Source organism: Centropristis striata, chromosome 23 (assembly GCF_030273125.1).
Source record: "Centropristis striata isolate RG_2023a ecotype Rhode Island chromosome 23, C.striata_1.0, whole genome shotgun sequence".
Lineage (NCBI taxonomy): Eukaryota > Metazoa > Chordata > Actinopteri > Perciformes > Serranidae > Centropristis > Centropristis striata.
Window position 1 is genome coordinate 14,964,534 of NC_081539.1, and position 15,629 is coordinate 14,980,162.

Genomic DNA, 15,629 nt, shown 5'->3' on the forward strand with positions numbered 1-15,629 from the left:
ATTTGTACTTAACTAATATGTTTTATTCCTCCCCTGGTGCCCTATTCTTAGCTATAATGCGGTGTACAGAGTTGTTAAACTTGCAGGAAATCATTCAGAAAAACACATCTCTTTTTTTCAGAATTAAACAGTGAGTTGGTAATAATTACAGCAGCTGCAGCTGAATTAGACTGGAAATAGTGCATCGTCATTACCATGAGTGGTTAATGTATAATCACGCATGGGATCCCATCTCTGGCTCAGCTCTTGTAGACGAGCCAACCCTGAACCCTAAGGCCTGCAGCCACTGCCAAAAAGCTGGATTTACAGCGAGCACAGCTTACCATTTGAAAACGTATCATTGCACTGACTCAGGTCATCATCGAAGGCTATTTGAAAAGAAGAAATGGGGTTTACAAACAGACTCTAAGCCAATGTTCTGTATCCCAGGGAAGCGCGAAGAGGGAGGGAAGGTTGCGGCAGGCAGCGGGATAAACAGGTTGATAGCCAAAGAATTCCTGCTGTGTAGTCACACTCTTCAATTTAACATCTTTTTCAAATACAGAAATCTTGATGTTATCTTGTGCAAACAACATTTTGGGTTTCCAACATCAAGCAATTTTTCTGTGGAGTGTGTTTGCGGAGATTAGGCAGCGAATGAGTGTGTAATTAGGGACGATCAGATGAGGTAAATCTTGGCCAGTGGGAAGAAAGCCACGGCGCTGATACTGGCAATCACAGCAGAACAGAACAGACACCTGGGGTTGGGGAGGGAAAAGATAGAAGAGGAATGATGAAAGAATGGAGAGCGGTTGTAGGTAAGGTATGGAAGAGAGGATGTAACAGAGGAGAGAAAGGAAAGGCGACTGGAGCACAACCAAAAACCAGACTGGACATCCAGCTGGATATTACATACACTGCTGACAGTGTGGAGATATGTGAGAGCTTCTCACACAGATACTCACAGATTAACAATAAACTGCCTGGACTGAGCTAATCTACTGCAGTCAGCATGCAAGAAACACATTTGCTCGGATAGGGAGCTTTGACGCAAGGTGTTGTGACTCCATTTCTTCCACTGCAGGCTACCAAAGACGAGTTTACTGAGAATACACACTGGCATAAATAGGCTGCGGTAGATGACACTGGACTGCTACAACTAAGTCTCATAGTGTTGTGTAACAGTTTGATGTGATCATAAAGCACTGAGCATGCCAAAGAACAGCTTCATACACAACTTTAGGGCTAGTGATTGTAAATGTGACATTTCAAGTGATAAAAATGTATTGATGCATTCCAGCATTCAGCAACTCTTTAAACAGCTCCATCTGTCCAATTCTCATGATAATTTCTTTAAATTTGGCACAAATGTCAACTTGGTCTTGATGATGAAATCATTTTGGTGGTCAAAGGTCAAGGTCACTCTGACGTCATAACTATCCCATTCATGAATGGGGTATCTCAGGAATGCCTTGAGGGAATTTCTTCAAATTTGGTACAAATGTCCATTTGGACTCAAGGATGAAACGATTTGATTCTGGTGGTCAAAGGTAAAGGTCACTTTGATCTAGGGCTGGGTATCAGCACTTGATACCTTCAGGGTATTGCCAGTACTTGCACAAGTAGTATCAGAACGTATCTGTGGTGATTGCAGCAACATCTATATTGAAGCATTGTCTACTGTCACGGCTACATATCTGGACAGACTTGGATATAAACTGAAACACTAACATGCTGGCGGTTGGCACACAGCCACAAGGTGGTAGTTCTAGTTATGATTAGGGTATTAATGAGACCTTAATATATTTTAATATAGAGCACAAGGAAACGCTCAGCTAGAACTTCCTTATCTTTGAGCCTCCCCAGTTCATTAATTTATAATAACACACTTGCAAACTAAATTTGAATTACTTTTTTTCTACCTTTCAAAGACCAATTTAAGATCATATCTTTTTGTTGCAGAAATGAGACTCCTTAACCGTGGTTCATATCTTGAGTGTTGCCCATGATAACATCTAATATTCAGAAAGTTAGTGTTATTTAATGTGATGTGTGTCACCTCAGCTGTTATCTGTGTGTGTACCTGAGCAAATTATGAAATGGAAAGCTAATTTAACTTGCTCAATGAGCGGCACATTTCACAGTTCATTTGGTCGTTCATGAAACACTCAACAGTAAATCACCTTTACACCCTCAATGCTTTGTTTCTCATTCTAACACTTCACAGTGCCGCGGCGGCAAAGGCAAGACATTTATATGATTAACTCTTTACCACAATGTAAAAACTGCGACTTGTTGATCATATTAACATGAATTTGTTGTTGTAAGTTCAAGTATCCCTGAAAATGCATAATATTCGACCTTACCCTTGAGACAAATCCATTTAGTTTCTTTCCCCTCAGCTAGATAGCAGATAAGCTTTCACAATTAGCAAGTAATTTACTCATGTTTTAAACACTTATAAAAATGACTGTCATTGACAATTACTTGACCTATGTATGCTCTAGTATCAATTAAAAACCCGCCTATAATATCCCAGTCAGTAATAGCAGAAGTGTTGCTTTTAATGTTCTTTCTCCTAGCACACTCAGTGTTTGACCTTAAAAGAAAAGAACATTTTGAACATTGTTGATTGAATATTATATAAATAGTTGATTTGCTCTTAAAAAATCACAGATTTGTGAATGCACTCTCCAGCTTGAGGAGACCCTCAGATGAAGAATTAACATGGAAAATCTTAAACTGAGAGTTATTTAGCTTTTTGCATATTGGCTCATATTATTCTAGCCTGGCGGAGCGAATCACAAACAAAGGAGAGTAAATTAGAGGCAGACATGAACATGCATCTGAAAAACAACTCTACGCTGCTCTAGCTTTGTGGTGCATTTCTCAATTACTCATCTCATGCCTCTTTCTTGATCTCTCTCTCTCTCTCTTTTTCTCTCCTCTTCTATTTTGATGCAATGTTATTTATTATAGATGTTCTGCCCTGAGTGACAAGTGGACCACAGCTTCCCGCTCTGGGAACAGGAAACAGCCATTGAATTTCTGCTAAAGGGAAACAGTCTCAGTAATCTGAGTTTAGCAACAAGGCCCCAGCCTTGAGTCTTTGATAGACGTCGGCTAAACCTGGGCTGACAGGAGACATAATTGAGTCCATTTTGATGACATTAGCCTTGCTGATTCCATTTAGGTCGGAATTTTCGTGTCCTCTCGCCATGTCGCCGAGTTTTGACTTGAGGTCAGCTGGAAGCTAGCTGCTAACCGTCAGCGCACAGCACTCACCTGGTCTGACACCTGCCCTCTATGCAGGCAGCATGTTCAGTCGGGGCTCACATCTCCACAGTGAGCACGGAGAGCTGGAATTATGCCTCCTAGCCCCCTGCGTGAGCGTGTGTGTTTGCGGTGTGTGTAAGCATGACGTCGTATCCTTATTTGTGATTGCTTCCCTTGTGTATGTGTGTGTCGCATCGGATATGCATCAACCAGCACTCATGCGAGAAGACAGCGGGTTAGACCACCCCCCCACCCCCGAACCCTCTTGCTCAGTTGGATCTCACTCCCAGATCTGTCAGGCGTCTGTTGATGTGTCCTCGATGTGACATGCCACCCACAGTGAAGGAGAGCCACAAATCATCCAGCTTTTCCTCATCGGTTTACCCAAGTACCTCCCATTACCGGCCTCTGACCTCTGCCCTCAGAAGTTAAGGAGATAGCCTCGCATTTGTCTTAAAGATGTAGTCCATGTAATCTCATCAGAAGGGTGGTCATCAGCCGATTATGTGAACCGACAGCTAAATCTGCTTTTTCTAGTTTTGTTGACATTTTTTCTCCCAGCTTAACTATTTTCTGAGCTGGAGGGGGTTATTTAATTTCAGAATGATATGCAAATCACAAATTACTGTTTGTAGGAGGCTTCACTGGCACTTTAATAGTAATACAGTATTTAATATTTATTTAGCACATTTTGTTGAATGAATGATAAATCAATTATTTGGTGCAATAATAGGTATTTAGACTACATCAGCTAAAAGCAGATTAACACATTAGCTGTTTGCTCTTAAGGTCAGCTCTGTTTCCTGACATGTAATTAACTGTAGAATCAGTTGCTTGAAATCACCTGACACTCTGCACGCCCCTGGCAGTAGCTTGATGCTAATGCTGCCTGACAGTGGCAAGTGACTGTACTGTGCATACTGTACAATCAAAGTGCATGCACACAACCACGCGAATGTGGGTCCTTACATATATTTTTTTCATAAAGCAATATGAATGCTTTGCATGTCATGTGGAGTTGTGCACATTTTAGCGAGTAGGCAAAGGATTAAAAACAGAGTGAGGCAGCTGAATGTACACACAGTGTTTTGTAAAGTTTAATTGTCCATGTTCAGTTTATTTCTGCTGCTCGAACTGCATGAGTGGAAATAGCAGCTGTAATGAAGAAGCAGCAGCAGTCTTATTATCGGCTACAAGTGTATGAAGTAGAGAAATGCCACGAGGTGGGAACAGTTGTGAGGTTTACGCTGACATTAGCAGCATTGGCAACTTTTACACTTGTAGGTCATCGCTTCGGCTGACGGATGAAGCTGCTGCGTGTTATGTAGAGACGCACACACGCTCATACAGCACGACTCTCCAGGGTTCAATTTAGTTATCACCGTCACAGCAAAGCACTGTGCTGCTTCCACATAGTCCTGGATTAGGCGCCCCAGATTTCACAGCTCTTAAGAGAGAATATAAACATGAAGGTTACTATTCTGTGTATGCACCAATGAAAATGTGCATATCCAAACATATGCGGATGCTTTCTACCTGATGTTTTATTGGTTTGTGTGTTGGCAGGCTCAGAATAGATTTTTGAATGTTCCGCTGTCCCACTTAGAGAGGAATTATGATAAAATGCATATTAGGGGGAAAGGATTGAAGCACTCCATTTTCATACCGTATAAACTTGTGATTAGAATTGTAATTCTTGTCATTGTAGCGTAAAATAATGAAAAGTAAAGCAATCATTTTGGAAGTGTTGATTTCTATCCAACTTCTTTACTGGCCACTCATGCAGAAATGGGCGACAAGTGTGCTAGTAAGGCAATGGGGCACGAGGACATAGATTCTCCAAGTCTCTGGGACTTTACTGAAGAGAGCAAAACAAAACAACAAATACCAGGTACTGTGTCCACACTCGAGATAATGTACCTAATACAGTGAAAATGTATAAATAGGGTTGAAATGTTATACTCAATTCACAAGATACAATTCATAATACTGAGTTCATGATACAATTTTCTCACAATTTTTAAAAGACAATTAAATTGAGAACAAATTGGATAAAAAATATCACCTTTTTTCAGACAAAACTCTACAAAATACATTTATTCTTTATCTTTTCTTTATGCAATTAAAGGGTCCATATTTATTTTGGATGTAGGGTGTCATTTATGCAAAACAATACATTTTCCCCCTTTTTTTAAAGCAAAAGTGAAGCTTATAATATATCTTTTGTCTTAAATAACAAAACAACAACATATTACAAATAATAAAAATGGCTTGGCCCATCTTCCCACCTAGCAGCTGTCCACTAATAAGGAAGTCAAAATACTGTCACATGTCGGATTTTAAACAGCATTTCTGTGGACGCATTGATAATTTTTCCTCTCAAAATTATCACACTTGTATCGGGGGATCAACTGTCTCCCCAACTTTAGTTACATTCCTTTAATTAATAATTTTATGGGAGCATTATACTGTTTGGACTCTATTCTTCTTTACTGAAAAACATTCTTCTAAGAGATATTCCCTTATCTGTTGTCTTGTTGATTGTGGTGTTATGACCCGGGTATATTTGGAACAGAACTAGTTTGCTGATTTGCTATCCGACCACATCTGAAGGCAAAAGTGAGATAGCATGTGATTTACATAATTTTCGTATGCATCAATCTGTTCAGTGACCCCTTGTGCCCTGTAGATTGGAGCATTGTTATCCTTGATAAGACTTTCATCAGGATACTTTTTTCACGTTAATTCTGAGCCACCAGACCACGTCATTTATCACGTTTCTCCACTCGTTTATTCAGATTTTCCCTGAACTCTTTAGTTCAGACTGTATATAGGCTTTATTTTTATTTATTGTAGCTTTTTTTAGTGCAATTAATGGGGGAGAAATCTAACTCTGCTTATCTACACACTGAGCAGTGAATATGACATACAGGTGAATGTGTAGTGCTCCTTTAAATGCATTTATGAGAGATAAGGCCATTTACGCTCTATTTTTAGTATCCCCAATCAAAATTTCTACCCTCTAAAAAATAGATGATAAGGCTGGGTTTTGGTCATTTTTCATATTTCCTTGCTTGCCCTGAGGGTCCATGAAGATATAAAGCATAAGAAATGGCGACTTCTGTTGCTGTCCACACATATGATCCCAGAGCGCTTGGTACATATGAGTTCTCATTAGCTGAGGTGAAAACACATTGTTTTCCACCAGAAAATCCATTTGTTTCCATGGTGATGCTGTCCTCCCTTGTCCAATTTCCTCGCCTGCTTTTTATGGATAGCTTTATTGAACTTGATCTTTTCCTCTTTTTTTTGTGCAAAATGTTTATTGGCTTTCTGTTCATTTTAGATATTAAGAGAAACTTAATAAATATAATATTACATTTTAAAAAATCTATAACAAATAAAATAAAATGTCATAAAATATAACAAAGGGGTCCACATCTTATAAAAATCCTCACATTTAATGCCAAACTACAAGACATTCACATAATCTATTTTAGGTGTTGGTGCATCCTTCCATTTTAAAGCAATTACACGTTTGGCTTGTCACAGAAATTAATTTGCTTGCTTTTCCTTACATTAACAGGAAAATCTCCAGGGAATGTGTGTAATAAATATTTCTATTTAACATATTTTAGGTCCTTTTTGAACTTGACTAAAAGAGAGGAGAGAGAAAAGACCTTGTCACAGTGTAATATGAAGGTTTCATCTGCAGGAGCTCATAATGAACTCACATAGTCGCCCGTTATTATCCTCTAAACACTTGGATTGCTTTGGCTCCTGGGCAATAAACTAACATCCATAATCAGTAGCTCCTTGTTGCTTTTTATCCAGGTTGTTTTATCTATAATTGAAAACAGGAAAATTAACTTTGTAAAAAATATAGCCTTAAAAGTTAATCTGTAGTTTGCTACAAGGAATACCACAGCTAATACATGTCACTTTAAAAAATAAAAAGATTGAACAAAGTTGAACTGACTTAAGTTGTTTCACTCAATTCAAAAGTAACCCACAGAGCCTGTCTTAAAACATGTTTATAGGCTTAACTTTATACTGTTAGGTTTAAAATACTTCCACACTTTACAGATAGTTTTGTGTCATGATTATCTGTTCAGCACAATTCACTTGTTAGGTTTTGCGTTGCGACAAAATTTGTGTTTCCATCAACAAATTTCTATGCACATTTTGAAAATTCTCATGAGAAAATCTTAATGGAAACACCAAAATTCAATAATACATTAAAAATGCACATAAATGTTTTTACGCTCGCTTTACATGTTTTTTGTCTTTTTGGAAAAAATAGTTAATGCACTAAATAGGAGATGGAAATGCTTTTTCCGAAACAGTTCTGACGTAGCAAACATTTAACACACATAACTGATCAGCTGTTTCCACTCTGACGGTCAAGACGAGCTGACATGAAAGAACAATTGGATCCAATTCCTGAAGACTTCTCTCCATTTTCTCTCGTGCATGGCCAGTTGTCTGATTAGCAACCTCTTCTTTGTTTTTGTTCTCTCTCACACAATCTCTACTTCTTCCACAGTTTCCTGACGGATTAGCCTACAGCAATACATTACACTGCCATCTTCTGACCAAAGTACGTCCATGCAGCTTTGTTTCTTCGCTCTAAACCAGTTGATGGAAATGTCCCTAATTTGCATTTTCTTCAACTTTAATGGAAACACAGCTAGCAACAGTCTAGTTTAGTGGTATGGCCCACTACCTGAGTTTAAGGCACGTCCTGTTGCACTTCCATTCTGTGAATTGTAAATTTAAATAGATCATTATCGATTGAATATTAATTTCCTCACATCGGAATACTATATTGAATTTTAAATAAAAAAGGACACCCCAGCAGATATGAGGAACACCTAGTATCAAATTATAGTGACTTATTGCTTTGCTTTGACGGAGTTTTGAAATGAAATCCCTTTGCCCAGAATTTAACCAATTCCTCTGAGGGAGCACATGACGGCCTTATATAAAGAATTTGATCACATTTAACTGTAGATGAACAGATGGGAGCCCTCTTTCTTTATCCTTAACTCCCACTGTATGCCCATGATGGATTCAACCTTAAGCCATACAATAGCAATCTCAGTGGAGTCACGGCCTTTTCATATAAGTCAAAGTGTCACATCCACTCAGTTCAATCTTTTTCCTTTAAAGATCAAGGGATTCCTGAATGACTACATTCATTTTTATGAAAAAATAGGCTTTTCAGCACAGCAATCTTCTAGTCTGAACTTTATTATTCCGAGCTTCATGCTGTCTGCATGAATCCATCAAGACGTACTTATGATTGAGTTATTTCCAATGAATGTAATGTTTTTGGTGTTTTGTGGAAATAAAAATGAAACAAAATAAATAAGCATATCAGATACGACACATCAAATAGTTGTAATTTTGAAATGTACATAGAAATGCTCTTTCAAACCTCCTTACACAGCTGTAGAATTACTTCCAAATCCCTCGTCTGCCTCCATCGCTGCATTTTCACCTCACTTTTCTGTGTTGTTGAAGTTCTGCAAACAAGTGGCGTGAGCCTCAGTGACAGCTCTGCCTAAGACAAACAACACCAGCCTTTCTCTAGACTTAATGCCTCTGTTAATTTGTTTACCTTGATCAAATAGACCTCATCACTTGAAGAATTTGTCTCCAGAATGTGCTTGGCGGGTACTGAGCTATAACTCAGCACAGTCACTCCATTTGTCAGCGAGAGCCCTGACAGTCAGCCTAATTAGTTTGGCTGTGACAAAGGAGCTGTCTTGTGGAAACCGGGAACATCAATCCATCCATGAAGGCATGTGTTTTCATAATGCAGCCGATACAGTGAGCAGAAACGTGCCTATTAGGCGTCGGGTGAAACCGCATCTACGGAAAGGTCTAATGATCTGTTTGGTTAAAATAGAAATGCTTTAAAGATGCGCTGTAAATATGTATTTGCTTGTCAGGTTATTTAGCATGTTTTGATAAGATGCAAAGCAGTTATTTCATTCCTGGGTGTTTTGAATAAGGCCTGCATACAAATGAAAATGGAAACATGTTGTGTGAGCTGTCATTCAGTGATACAGTAAAGATATACTGCCTGGCTTCTTATCTTCCTTGGTGTCAGTTTTGAAACCTTTGTATAGACATGTCAGTGTTGGAGAGTGAATGTGCCCCTCTATGAAATAAATGGAATTCTGGAAGCTTTTTTATTTCTTTCAATTTTCCATTTTATTGGACTGTTACCATGTCCGCGATTGCTTTTGTAGACATTCATATATTTTATGAAGCACATCATATAAACTAAAAGCAGTAATTTGCACTTCTTCAAAATGTTGCTTTGCTGCAGCCAGACAGGAGACCGTCATCTATCATTTAAGAGTCATTTTAACAGTAAGACATTAAAGTTAGTGGTTCTCTGCCTCTCCTGACATCCCTAAAAGCCACTTCTACATAATCCGGAAACACAAAAAAATTACCAGTTTCCCAACGGCTTCTCTGGCCCCCCAGCAGTCTTTAAAAACGACAACATTCTCTGGAGGATTTCTCTTTTTAAAGGCGCTATTCGCACATTCACAATGAGAACATCCTCTCTGTCTCTGTTTCTGCTCCTCTGCTAGCTGCAGTTCTCCTCTATGTGTGTGTGTGTGTGTGTGTGTGTGTGTGTGTGTTTCATTTTGAGATATTAACGCATCAAATATTCATGTTATTAAATATTTATAAATACGAGTGAGTTTTGTCGAAGTTGCTGCAAGTGTGTCCGTGAAAGTGCCTCCGGAATAACCGAATATAGCTCGTATGAGTATTTAGGTCTGTCTGTAACAAAGCAGAGCATTTACTGCTTCTTTATGTCACTCTGTATTTTACAGGGAAGATTTGGATTTTCTGCTATACTGACTTCTTCCGCTCAGAAAAGCATAACGCTAATTATCTTGTTTATTCTAGAATGCACAGCTCAATTATCCTTTTGCTCTTTATATTTAAAGGGTCAATTCACCCAAATTACAAAAAGTAATAAACATGTTGGTGGCATCTCGTCATACAGATAGTTTGGGTTTTATTTGACATGATTCTGAGATATCCATCGCTCTCTGCCATGACCCCATTAAAGTGGACATTTAGGGTCCTTTTTGTGTGTCCCAGAAATCATTCCTCAAGGAAAGAGGAGGTATCTGAAGCAGCTTAGAGTGAGAAAACACCGCTCTATCCTCCGTGGATGTCTTTTATCAAGTGGCGTGACATATAAATTCTGCACCCCCACATGTGGCGACCAGTTTGAAGCATAGCGGTGGCATGATTAACTACATAATTGCCAAACGCTTATCTTAAAGAAAAGTCATTCTTTATTCACACCGTTTATTCCCTATCGCACTTAATTTGTAGTGTTGTGTATAGAAATCTACAGATAATATAATAATGTAGCAAAGTTAAATGGGGAGATGCATTATAATGCACCATCATCTTGTGTGTGATAAATGTAACACTTTAGTGTGTGTCTTGTGTGTCATGGCATCACACAAAGCAGCAGTTTGTTTTTTCAGCTACGTCGTGTACTATTGTGCAGATAATAATAATGCAAGTAAATAAATACCCTTGCTAGTCCTTATTGGTACATAAATTACAAGATGCAAAAGGAGTGTAACCAAAATGAACAACTGTAATAATAATAATACTTATAGTCGGCTATGTTAAACAATTTACATATAAATGAAGGCCTCTTATACAGTCATGGAAAAATTATTAGACCACCATTGTTTTCTTCAATTTTTTTGTTCATTTTACTGCCTGGTACAACTAAAGGTGCAACAAAATAGTTCATAAGAGTTTCATTTAAGAGCTGATATCTGGCCATTTTCCATGGTTTTCTTGATAATGATTTTTGTTATTAAAAAGAAAACCATGGAAAATGGCTAGATATCAGCTCTTTTTTTGATCTGATGTTATAGGAGATTTAAAAGATGTATTAAAGATACAGTAATATCTTGAAATAAGAGGTTCTGTGGACATTCCAGTTGATTTGACAGCTGATACAACGTTGCAGCACGTCATAAGTAACCTATGTTGCCATGGAAGGAGGTAAGATGCGAGGAAACACTAAGCATGTTGAAAAGCATCCTTAGTTTTAGGTCTTAGTTCTCACTCTGCTTTAAAATAAGGCCTTTTTTTGCCTTTTCCGGTTTTCTGCCTACTTCAGTTCTAAACACAGAATCTCAGTTTCGGTGTTGGCGTTAATTTAAGCCTGGGAAAATCACTAAAAATGTTTACAAGGTTTACTGCATATCTAATCGTACACAATCTTGAACAGTTTTATCAATTAGACAATTCTTGTTCAATGTATTTTTTAGGGAGCGGCCATATCTTACACATTGTCCCTATAAAACCTAAGAAATAAAAAAAGCTGTCTGCATGACTAGATACCACCTGGAGTGAATGGACATCCAGATCAGGTGTGCACAAATATTGAACGAGGAAAAAGCCACAGAGACTCCTGAAAGCTTTTTTTTGCATGCACATAACTAAAATATGAGAAGTACACAGTGTACAGTCTAATATGTTCCATCCAGCTTGTTTGTACGGGTCACAGAATTGCATTTTTGTATTTTTGCTGTAAAATATTTAATTCTGATTGATAATTGAGCATGCAGGAGTACATCCCTTATCGAAAGAGAAGGGTATACTGCTATCCTCTTTCTGTCTCACACAGAGAAACATTTTGTGTGTATGATAGCTTCACCCTTACGTCCAGTCTCTGCAGTAATATCATGCAGCAGCCTCCGACTGCAAACGTTTACAGGATCAAAGGCAAAACTTCACTTGACCTGAAAAATGGAGGTAAAGTGCTGCACTCTTTCCTCTTCACCTTCTTCCACACAAACATAAAGACACGCACACGTATAAGATGAGCCACGTCCACTGAGGTGATTTGATGTCCCGTGGAGAGCAGACTCGTAATGTTTTCAACCTTTTGGAGAAATCATTGCCAAGTTTGAGAAGAGACCTTTTGTAGCCCCTGGCCTCTGGAGGCCTCAAAGAAGCTCTGTAAGCCTTGAGCTCTGTCTTGCAACCAGTGTTTGATGTCGATTGAGGAATATAGACTAACTGCAATCCGTACAGCAGCCTTTTATTTTGCCAGCAAGAGAACCTGCAGCACTCTTCTAACACAAGGGCATATTGATTTCACCACTTCCTACAAAGATGGTATGCAGCAAGTCAATGTTACTTTGCATTTTTATACCACCTTTGTTTATTTGCTTTTGTAAGTCTCAAAGCCCAGGGTGAAGTAAGGAAAATTAAGAGTAGATTTGACCACTGTGAGGCTGCGGTTACTGTGTGAGATGATAGAGAAGGAAAATCTATTTTCCATTTATCTCATCTGAGTCCAAAGAAGCATGGCATCTAAATATAATTTAGCCTGCTGTGCTGATGCAGTGCAGGTGTTAATAGGCATTAACATTCATAGCCTGACTTGTTTTATCTACTCCTGCGTTTTGTTTGCACACCTTGCTGTTCAGCACACAATCACTTTAAATGTAATGAAGTCTCAGTGGTTTTCGGCGCCTGATCACACAAAGTAAAAGGAGTAGTCTTTTTGATGTTTTTTATTTGTTTGCTTTGCTGGTTTTGTGTTGTGGAAACTGTTTTTTTAAAGCATCATAAGATCATGAAATCGTTGTACTGATGGTGTGGCTCGAGGCAAATCTTTATGGTGACAATTGACACTGTTGACGTCCTTGCTGCTGCTCCATGGCTATGATCTCTCCATCCTTCCTGACTGTCCAAGTATTGGGTAATACAGTTGAACTGACATACTGTGTAACAAATCAGAGAGCCAGCTGCCCTGTGAAGAAGTCTACATGATTGACGAAAGCTTGTTAGCAATGTTATTGAGGAGTTAATGCATTCTTTCCGTGAATAAAAATGAGTTATACCTGAATCCTTCTGGATCACAAGCATGAGAATGTCGACACATACATCAGAATCTACAACTCCGGTATACTGATAAATACAGAGAGCTTTCCCAGGCCCCGAAAAGTTTAACCAGTATTGTGTGAAATGAGTTGACATGGGCTTGAATGTAACTAATGTTAATTTGTACGTAAAAGTTTTGCACTCTAAGATCTCCAACCTATACAACACATATGAGCATATGTCAAATTTAGTGTTTCATGGGCCACTGTATTGCTGAGCGTTTTAAAAATAGCACATACGTCATTATACATACACGGAGGGTTCACAAAAAAGGGTAAGGGTCGGTGAATTTATGCTGCAAAACCACTAACTTAGGTATTGGGCCAAAAACTTCCTGGTAAGGCGTTATTAAGGCCAATTTAAACAGTTAATAAAAGGGCAGGGAATGAAGTAGTTAGGAAGGTGAAGTGAGCCACGGAAGTTACAAAAAAAAGGGAAGTTAAAAAAAAAAGTCCCTCGTTTGTTTGACCCATCCACCCCCGAGTGTGATATCTGCCACTTAAACTCTGCAACACTGCATGCAAAAAAGCCTTTTATTGACGTTTTTGGGGGGAGACCAGTCTCTTAAAAAGTGTATCAAATGGGGCGTTCCCTGTGGCACACCTGGTAGAGCGCCTATCATAGGGGCATTGTCCTCGTAAGTGGGCGGCCTGGGTTCGAATCCGACTCGGAGCCCTTTTCCGCATGTCTTCCCCTCTGTCTCCCCCTTCACTCCTGTCCTATCAATAAAGCCCAAAAATGGCCAAAAAAATATCTTTAAAAAAAAAAAAGTGTATCAAAATGAGAAGCCTGCTTTTGTCTTGAATCCCAGACCCGAACAAATGGTGTGTGTTAAATCTGCAACTGTTATCATTGCCGATTGCATTACGGTATTTGTAAGAATGGAACAGTTGACAAGCGTTACAACAGTGACTAAGAGGGGTGTGGCTTAACCAACATTGACCTATGGCTAAGCCACGCTCCCAAACGCGATGAGCCAATCACAGTGCTCATAGCTAACCCAATAAATGGACATTCTCTGCTTCCATGTCCATTGAAATGCATTGGAGTTAGTCAGTTTTCAGTCATTTTTATATGTTTTTTCTTGAAAATTTAAGTTTAAAATGGTCAAACGGTGTGCATGGGGTACATGCAACTCCGACACTAGGTATCCCGAGAGGCTGGGCAACGGGGTGTATTTTCTACCATTTCCTTAGCCACATCTCAACAACCACATGCATAGAAACACCAGTTACAACCCCTATATTGACAGAGGTATTCTATTATTATACCAGGGTTGTAATACAGCCTGTCCAGTTGTTGGTGTGCTATATTGAGGCTGGTTTGACCAGACAGGTAGAGACACAACTGGGTCAGTCAGCTACGATGGACATGGAGCATAATACATAACCACAGCTGTGTATGAGCTTTCCTCATGTCACTGTAGGCCGTACCTGACAGACACGGCAGAACCAGCAGATCCTCTTTCTCTTGTTGATAAACTGCACTTTACAAGCTTGCAGCATCAGAATTCAGCATGGATATGCAGCCTGTCAGATACACTATGTATTTGTATGTCAATGTGTGTATGTGTGTGTGTGTGCATGTGTGGCTAGCAGGCAGAAAGCCAGCATGACCCAACTTCAGCTTTTCAGCTTTAGTGCAGTGCTGCAGACAGCTGTGCCACAAACACGCTGCTGTGGATCACCGCGAGGGCCTTTTATTTAGGTCACATTCTGTGCTTCAGCGGCCAACAGAAGGGATCTCTGTCAACTGCAATGAATACCTTTAGTTGGACGCAGCCCACTTTTTAAGTGCCCTGCAAGAAGCGGACACTGTGCGTGTCTGTGTGGTATGTGGTGTGTGCTTTGTGTGAGTTCACTCTTGTGAGTATATTGCAGATGGGGTTGGGGATTGACCACGCTATATTTTTTTTCCATTTTCACTCTAACAATACAAGTGTAATATATTGGCTTAATTCTCTCGCAGAGTGATTTGATCCCCTGGTTTAGTACAGACAAGGAAATTGCATGAATAATTTTGCCAATTTTTCAATTAATCCAGCACCCAGTTTATAGCCACGTCAAAGAAAATACTAAATCTGACTCACTCTATATTCATAAATACATTGTGCATGTGCCCTACACTGTGTCCTCTGGTTATGTAAAGAACTGACATGATATTTCATTCCGCTGCTCTGTCTCCCTCATTTTCTCTTGTTAGGTTTCCTCCCTCTGTTTCCTCTTCCACCTCCCCTCCCCCTCCTCCTCCTCCATTTTTTTATTTACCACAGTGGCCTTTGGTAGTGCATTATAAATCGCAGTAATGAATTCCCCGCACAGGTTCGGCCACACTGCTGTCACAGTGCTACACCAGGGTGCGTGGGCTCTTATTATTGTCTCGTTAGCTTCACCTTCAGTCCATTGGAAACAGTG

The 15,629-nt window shown here is 39.3% G+C and overlaps 1 protein-coding gene across 1 annotated transcript in view; it reads left to right on the plus strand.

The window, feature by feature from the left end:
* dlgap1b (discs, large (Drosophila) homolog-associated protein 1b) overlaps positions 1-15,629 on the plus strand; it is a 103,204-nt gene that overhangs the window by 38,763 nt on the left and 48,812 nt on the right. The gene's annotated exons all lie outside the window — the stretch shown is intronic.